Genomic DNA, 8,250 nt, shown 5'->3' with positions numbered 1-8,250 from the left:
CTTCATTTTTCAAGTTGATGATACGTGTTACTCAGGCCATAGAGACTTGTAACATGGAGGGAGACCTCGGAGAGGAAGATCTTTTTTGTGGTTATTTTGTTGGGGTAGAATATGTCACCGGTCTTAATGACTTGAAGGCTCCGAAGAAGAGCTCAGGCGAGGCTTCCTCGAATTTTAAACTGACCAATCAGTTTTCGTCCCCTACTGTCGATCCCGAGAGTAAGCGAACAATCGTTATCACAGTACCGGAGGATGTCCGGGTTCTTTCTACCCCCGTAGGGGTGGCTAACTACCTCCGATCTTTTGTCACGAAAGAAGACCAAGCCTAGATGGACGAGGTGGGAGTGACTTGTCTTTTCAACGAAGCCCAACAGGCCCTGAACCGGGTAAGTTCATATTTTCTTTGTCAATTTTCACACTTGTTTTTCTCCCTTTGTATAATTCCTTCTTTCTATTTTTGTAGGCTTCTGTGCTTCATCACGAGGCTTTCTTCCGATCCCAAGGGGATTTGAGCCGCTACGAAGCTGAAAACCGAGGGCTTTGTGAGCAGAGAGAAGGGGAAGTAAAAGGACTTCGGGTTGAGATAAAAGCATCTCAGAAAGAACAAGATGATCTGGCCGAGCAGGTAAAAAGAATCTTTGAAGTTAATAACACTAACTCGGGTGTGGTGGCTAACAGTTCGGTCCCACAGGTCTAGCAAAAGATCGATGTGATCGGGCAGCTTCGTGAGGAAGTGGACGCAGTGAAAGCGGAGGTCGGGCGTGTTAGAAGAACATGGACCGCCTTGCCTCAGAAAAGGAAGCTGCCCGAGCTCAACTGGCCTCTGTTGAGACCCTTGGTGCAAGCCAAGAAAATTGAGAAGTTCCAATCTCGTTTGGGTTCAGCAACTTTTGATCAAGAGAGGCTAGCCACAGAACTTGCAGCGGCCAAATCGGAGGTCGAAATGGCCATGGCTAATGCTGATGTAATGGTGATCGTCTACCGGTCCGACGCTGAAGCTGCTCAGGTTCGAGCAAAGGAGGTTGCCGAAGCTGCTTAGGCTCAAGCAAACTGGGTTGCCGAGCATGCTAAATGTCAGTCTCGAAGGGAGACTCTCGAGGAGATCCATGCTCATGGCTTCGATCTTACAGCCGAGATCGAGAATACTAAGGAGCTCAAAGTTGAAGCCAGAGTGTTGGCCTTTCCTGATGATGATGATTTTGGGAGTATGAGCAGATCTGAAAGTGGAGAAGGCCTCAAGAGCGAAGATGCTACTCCCGTAGAAGACTAAGTCCTTTAGGATTAGCATTTTTTGTGTTTCTTTTAAGACCGTTTTGGTCTTTGTAGAGAAATTTAATCGGGACATGTTGCCTTTGTAAATGATTTTTGACGTGTATATATATATATATATAAACTTTCTTCCTTTATGTCTTATAAAATTATGAAGTTGTATTCTAAGGTCCGAGGTTTAGAAAATTTAATTTAAACCGAACTAGTATAGCCCTTAGGCTTTAAGATCGAGTGAGTGCTTGCTCGAACTCGAAGTAAGGTAACCCTTAGGTTTTTTATTTGAGCGAGGATGGTCTCTCGAACTCAAAGCAAACACAACTCTTAGGCTTTTGTATTAGGCCGATATAGCCTTTGTAAAAAGATTGTTTATGGCTTTCTCCTTTTTTCGGCTTGAAAATGTTTTTTATCATTTTTGTTTGCAAAACTTGTAATGCCTTAGCATGCAATAAGTAACTATTCGGGAGTTCGAACAATTTTGTACTCATTAGAGTTTTCGAGGCTTGATATTAGCGAAGCCTTTTATGATTTTGCCGGGGGTAGCCCTTTGAACCGGTTTTTGAGGGAATTCGAAGGCCTATTTTATTACGGAATTCGGACATCTCCAAACCGTGTTAATTCGGTCGAAGCCTTTTTAGTTCGGGATTTGCCTCTTAGGCTTATTTACCCGTTTTACTTCGAGCTTGCCCGAAATGAGTGGGGTGGTCGTGGCCTATAAATATCGAGGGTTGCCTAAAAGGTCTTATGATCTCAGAGTTTTAATGATTCAATCTCGTTTATTTTTCGGACGGTAGTCCCCGATCGTGGGGGTAATTATTCGAACTCTGGTTATGGTCGGCCCTTAAGCCTGTTTTACATAATAGATCGAGAGTATGAAATTGTAAAGTAGAAAAAGATTTCTAAGGCATGAGATATCGGCAAAGAAAAATACTTCTCTTTATAAATGATTATACATGCGTACATGTTCTGTGCCAAGGCTCGAGCAAACTACGCGGGCACATTTCGTTTGACCGTTTAGTCCTTACATTTTTTTCCTATCGAGACCCTGCTGCCATGAAGTAAATTCTTCGCATCAAAGTTGACATTCGAGGGAAATGCCCCCCGTATTCGAGGTAGATTGTAAAGAAACCTAGGATACTGTTGAATTGTTATAAGTTAGCACGATCAAAGGTTGCCTCATTAAAAACCTCGCTGGAAAACTCATTTGGGACAAAACCGGTCTAAGGGAAAAAGAATACAACGCGTGCTTTCGGACCTAAAAGCTTCGTGTCAAAGAATCCATGATTGTTTATGGTCGAACACCTGTAAGGGTTAGATTAAAATATAAATGAAAATGGAAGGGGCCATACCTTAGCAGTAGCATCGTTTTATGTGCGATACATTCCAATTGCTCGACAATTGTTCGCCATTCATCGCGTCGAGCTTGTAGGATCATTTTTCGATGATTTCGAAAACCTGGTACGGTCCTTCCCAGTTCGTACCCAGTTTTCCTTCATTCAAATTTTGGGTGTTGAGGGTAACTTTTCTTAGCACCAAGTCCCCGATGTTAAAATGTCAAAGATTGGCTCTTCGATTGTAGTACCTTTCGATCCGTTATTTTTGAGCGGCCAATCGGACGAGAGTGGCTTCGCTTCTTTCTTCCAACAATTCTAGGATCGTATTCATGGTCTCGTTATTCGACTCCTCTGTTGCATATCGAAACCTGATGCTAGGTTCTCTGACCTCGACCGGGATCAGAGCTTAGGTGCCATAAACTGACGAGAACGGTGTTGCTCCGGTGCTGGATTTCGATGTTGTATGATATGCCCATAGAACCTCGGGTAGTATTTCTCTCCATTTTCCTTTGGTGTCGTTCAATCTCTTCTTAAGATTTTAGATGATGGTTTTGTTGGCCGATTCGGCTTGTCCGTTCCCGCTGGGATGATAAGGTGTTGATAGGATCTTTTTGATCTTGTGATCCTCGAGAAATTTAGTTACTTTGCTGCCGATGAATTATTTTCCATTATCACATACAATTTCGGAGGGCACCCCGAATCGACATATGATGTGGTCCCAAATGAATTCTATGACTTCCTTTTCTCTAACTTTCTCGAAATCATGTGCTTCAACCCATTTAGAGAAATAATCAGTTATAAACAAAATAAATTTAACTTTACCCGGGGCTGACGGGAGAGGGCCAACGATGTCCATTCCAAATTTCATGAAGGGCCATGGGGACAGGACCGAGTGGAGTAGTTCCCCGGGTTGATGAATCATGGGCGCATGCCTTTGGCATTTGTCGCATTTTCGAATAAACTCCCTTGCATCCTTTCACATATTGGTCCAATAATACCCTGCTCTGATTACTTTGTGGACTAGCGATTCAGCACCGGAATGATTTCCCCAACTGCCCTCGTGAACTTCCCGTAGGATGTAGTCGGTATCTCCCGGTTCCAAACATATTGCCAACGGTCCATCGAACGTCTTTCTAAATAGCGTTCCGTCTTCGGACAAAGTGAACCGTGCTGCCTTTGTGCGCAGAGCTCTCGACTTCTTTGGATCTGATGGAAGCTTCCTGTTCTTTAAGTACTCTATGTACTTGTTTCTCCAATACCAGGTTAAACTTGTGGAGTTTATCTCAGCGTGACCTTCTTCGATTACCGATCTCATGAGTTGTACGACAGTCCTCGAGTTGACTTCGTCATCTTCGACCGATGAACCTAAGTCTGCAAGAGCGTCGGCCTCGTTGTTCTGTTCTCGAGGTACATGTTGTAAGGTCCATTCCCTAAACCGATGTAGAGTCACCTATAGTTTATCCAAGTACCTCTGCATTCGATCTTCTCGGACTTCAAAAGTTCCGTTTACTTGGTTTACCACGAGGAGGGAATCACATATAGCCTCTATGACCTCCGCCCCCAAGCTTCTAGCTAGTTCGAGACCTGCAATCATGGCCTCATACTTGGCCTCATTGTTAGTCAATTTTGTAGTTCTGATAGACTGTCTAACTACATTACATGTAGATGAATTTAGTATGATGCCTAATCCAGACCTCTTCGTGTTTGAAGCATCGTCTGTAAAGAGGGTCCAGACTCCCGAAGATGTACCCAATTTTATTAGTAGTTCTTTTTCAACCTCGGGTATGAGGGCCGGCGTAAAGTCAGCCATGAAGTCTGCCAAGATTTGATACTTGATGGCGGTTCAGGGTCGATACTCAATATCGTACCCACTGATTTCTACAACCCATTTGGCCAATCGACCCGAAAGCTCGGGTTTGTGCAAAATATTTTGAAGAGGATAAGTTGTTACAACACATATTAGATGACATTGGAAATATAGTTTTAGTTTCCTTGAGGCGCTTATTAAAGCAAGCGCTAATTTTTCTAAGTGCGGATATCTAGTTTCGGCCGAACCTAAGGTCCGACTAACATAATAGATAGGGAATTGTGTACCTTGTTCTTCTCGGACCAGGACTCCACTTACCGCTATCTCCGAGACTACCAAGTACATGTAAAGTTGTTCCTCCACTTTCGGGGTGTGAAGCAGCGTCGGGCTCGATAAATACCACTTTAGTTCCTCCAAGGCCTCCTATCATTCCAGAGTCCATGCAAAATTGCTCTTCTTCTTAAGCAACGAGAAGAATCGGCGGCTCCTATCTGAGGCTCTCGAAATGAATCATCCTAGGGCAGCTATCCGCCCCGTCAGCCTCTTCACGGCCTTTACATTATCCACTACCGTGATATCCTCGATAGCTTAGATTTTATCGGGGTTGATCTCGATTCCCCGATTGGACACCATGAAACTAAAAAACTTGCCCGAGCCAACCCCGAATGCACACTTTTTGGGGTTGAGCTTCATATTGTACTTCCTCAGTATATCGAAATTCTCCTGCAAATTCATTAAATGGTCCTCTGCTCGCATGGACTTAACTAACGTGTCATCAATATAAACTTCCATTGATTTTTCTATTTGTTTTTCGAACATTTGGTTTACTAGGTGTTGATAAGTTACACCAACATTTTTAGACCGAATGGCATTACATTATAACAGTAGGTACCGTACTTAGTGATAAACGAGGTCTTTTCCTGATCCTCCGGGTTTATCTGTATCTGGTTGTACCCGGAGTAGGCATCGAAAAAACTAAACGTCTCATGGCCGGTCGTGGCATCGATCATATGATCGATATTAGGCAAAGTAAAAGAATCCTTGGGGCATGCTTTATTCGAGTCTTTATAATCTATACACATTCTAAGTTTGTTTCCCTTCTTAGGGACTACCACTACGTTTGTTAACCATTCGGGATACTTTACTTCCCAAATGGATCCTATTTTGAGAAGTTTGGTTATCTCGTCCTTGATGAAGGCATGTTTGACCTCGGACTGGGGCTTTCTTTTTTTGCTTTGCCAGGCGGAATTTAGGGTCCAGGCTTAGTTTGTGAGTGATAATTTCTGGTGGGATCCCTGTTATATCGAGGTGGGACCAAGAAAAGCAATACATGTTAGCTTTAAGGAAATGAATAAGTTTTTTTCCTGAGCTCTGGGTTAGCCCCGTGCCAGGTATACCTTTCGTTCGGGCTGATGCTTGGCCAGTGTGACTTATTCCAGCTCTTCGACTGTCGACTTGGTGGTGTCGGAGTCATCGGGGATTATGAAGGATCGAGGGATCCAGTAGTCGTCATCCTCGTCGATCCCTTGATTCTATAATTGGGTCGAGGTCGGTGTCTGTGGTTGCTATTTGGCCTCCTGCTTTCCCTTCGAATCGGATCCCTTTATTGATGAGAGTATCGATACCGATATCACTTCATCGACTGCAAATATCTCCTTGGCGGCGGGTTGTTCCCCGTACATTATTTTGACTCCCTCCGATGTCGGGAACTACAGAACTTGGTGAAGGGTCGAGGATACTGCCCTCATGTTATGGATCCACGGCCTTTCGAGCAGGGCGTTGTACCTCATGTCACCCTCGATCATATGGAACTTTGTTTCTTGAATGGTCCCGGCCACGTTCACTGGCAAAGTAATTTCACCTTTGGTGGTTTCACTTGCCATGTTGAAGTCGTTAAGTACTCGAGCTACGGGCACAATTTGATCTTGTAGGCCGAGTTGTTCTACGACTCTCGATCGAATAATATTGCCCGAGCTACCTGGATCAACCAAAACACGTTTAACTTGAATTTTATTCATAAGGACATATATTACCAGTGCGTCGTTGTGAGGTTGTAAGATCCCCTCTACATCCTCATCATTGAAAGACAAGGTCCCTTCAGGTACGTAGTCTCGAGTCCGTTTTTCCCTCGTGATTGACACCTTGGTGAGTTTGTATACAGGCCCCTGAGGAATATCGACCCCTCCAACAATCATATGGATCATGTGGTGTGGCTCTTCTTTCTCATTCTGTCTGTTTGAATCTCTGTTCTTGAAGTGGTTTTTAGCCCGATCGCTTAAGAATTCTCGAAGATGCCCTTCGTTGAACAAACGGGCTACCTCCTCCCTCAGCTGTTTGCAATCTTCTGTTCTATGATCATGGGTTTCATGATATTTGCATATTTGATTAGGATTTCTCTGGGGCGGATCAGTCTACAGAGTTCGGGGCCATATGGTGTCTTTGATGCGTCCAATGGCCGATACAATAGCTGATGCATCAATGTTGAAGTTGTATTCTGATAGTCGTGGTGCTTCTTTGGGTTCGACATATTTGTCGAAACCGCTCTTATTCATGAGCCCTTGAGAGCTCTGTCCTGGATCATTTCTTCTATCAATTCGAACGGGGTTGCATCCAGGCCCGTTATTTCTCCGATCTCTACCGTATGGCTTATATCGATCTCTGTTTGACCGTGGTTCCCGGTCAATATCCCTTTTAACTCTATCAATGGTCCTATTTGGATAAACGGACCCGGAAGGAGCCCCCAACTGGTCATCCTCGAACCTAATCTTTGACTGGTACCGATTGTGCACATCGTCCCAGGTTACAACTGGATATTAGATCAAGTTTTGCTTTAACTATTGTGAGGCTACCAAACTTCGTACGTTTAGGCCTTGAGTGAAAACCTGAATGGCCCAATCGTCGGTGACCGGGGGCATATCCATACACTCCATTTGGAATCGAGATACGAACTCTCTAAGCATCCCGTTGTCTTTCTGTTTACTTTGAAGAGGTCATACTTTCTAGTCTCGACCTTTATCGCTCCGGTGTGTGCTTCGACGAAGGAATCAACGAGGCAAAAGAATCAATGGAGTTAGGTGGCAAATTATGGTACCATATCATCGCCCCCTTTGATAAAGTTTCTCTAAAATTCTTCAGCAATACGAACCCAATCTCATCGTCCTTTAGATCGTTCCCTTTTATTGCACATGTGTAAGAAGTGACATACTCGTTGGGGTCGGTAGTTCCATTATACTTGAGAATTTCTGGCATGCGGAATTTCTTTGAAATGGGCTTAGGAGCCGGGCTCGGGGGGAGGGCTTTTGTACGAACTTCTTTGAATCCAAACCCTTCAAAATCGGTGGTGCCCCCGAAATTTGATCAACTCAGGAGTTATATGTTTTCACTTTTTTGTCATTCGCTTCAATTTTCTTCTCCCCCGATTCAATTCGCTTTGTCAGATCCTCGAACATTTTCAAGATAGCTGGGTCGGTCCCTGACTCATTCACATTTGACCTCCCTGGCACTGGTTCGGCACTGTGAACAACTTCCTGTGATGGCTCAGGTTTGATCCTACTCGGTGCGTAGTTCGGATTTTGAAGTTATGCTATTGCAACTTGTTAAGCCTACAGCATTTCGAATATTATTCGAATGTTGATTCCGCCTTCTTCGCCGCCCTGTGCGTTCTGACCAGCTGATCGAACGTCTCTGCGGATGCTATTTTCGGGGTCGACGCCCAGATTTACATTTAGGGCAACATGGGAACTGACGTCGATGGGGTCTGCAACTGGTACTCCCTCGAGATCAACTGGAGGCACTTCGTTTCCTAGGACGACTACATTGTCGTTTTCGCCATGAAAACCAAGA

This window comes from Nicotiana tomentosiformis, chromosome 11, assembly GCF_000390325.3.
Source record: "Nicotiana tomentosiformis chromosome 11, ASM39032v3, whole genome shotgun sequence".
NCBI classification, from domain to species: domain Eukaryota; kingdom Viridiplantae; phylum Streptophyta; class Magnoliopsida; order Solanales; family Solanaceae; genus Nicotiana; species Nicotiana tomentosiformis.
Note: the sequence above shows the minus strand (reverse complement) of the source record.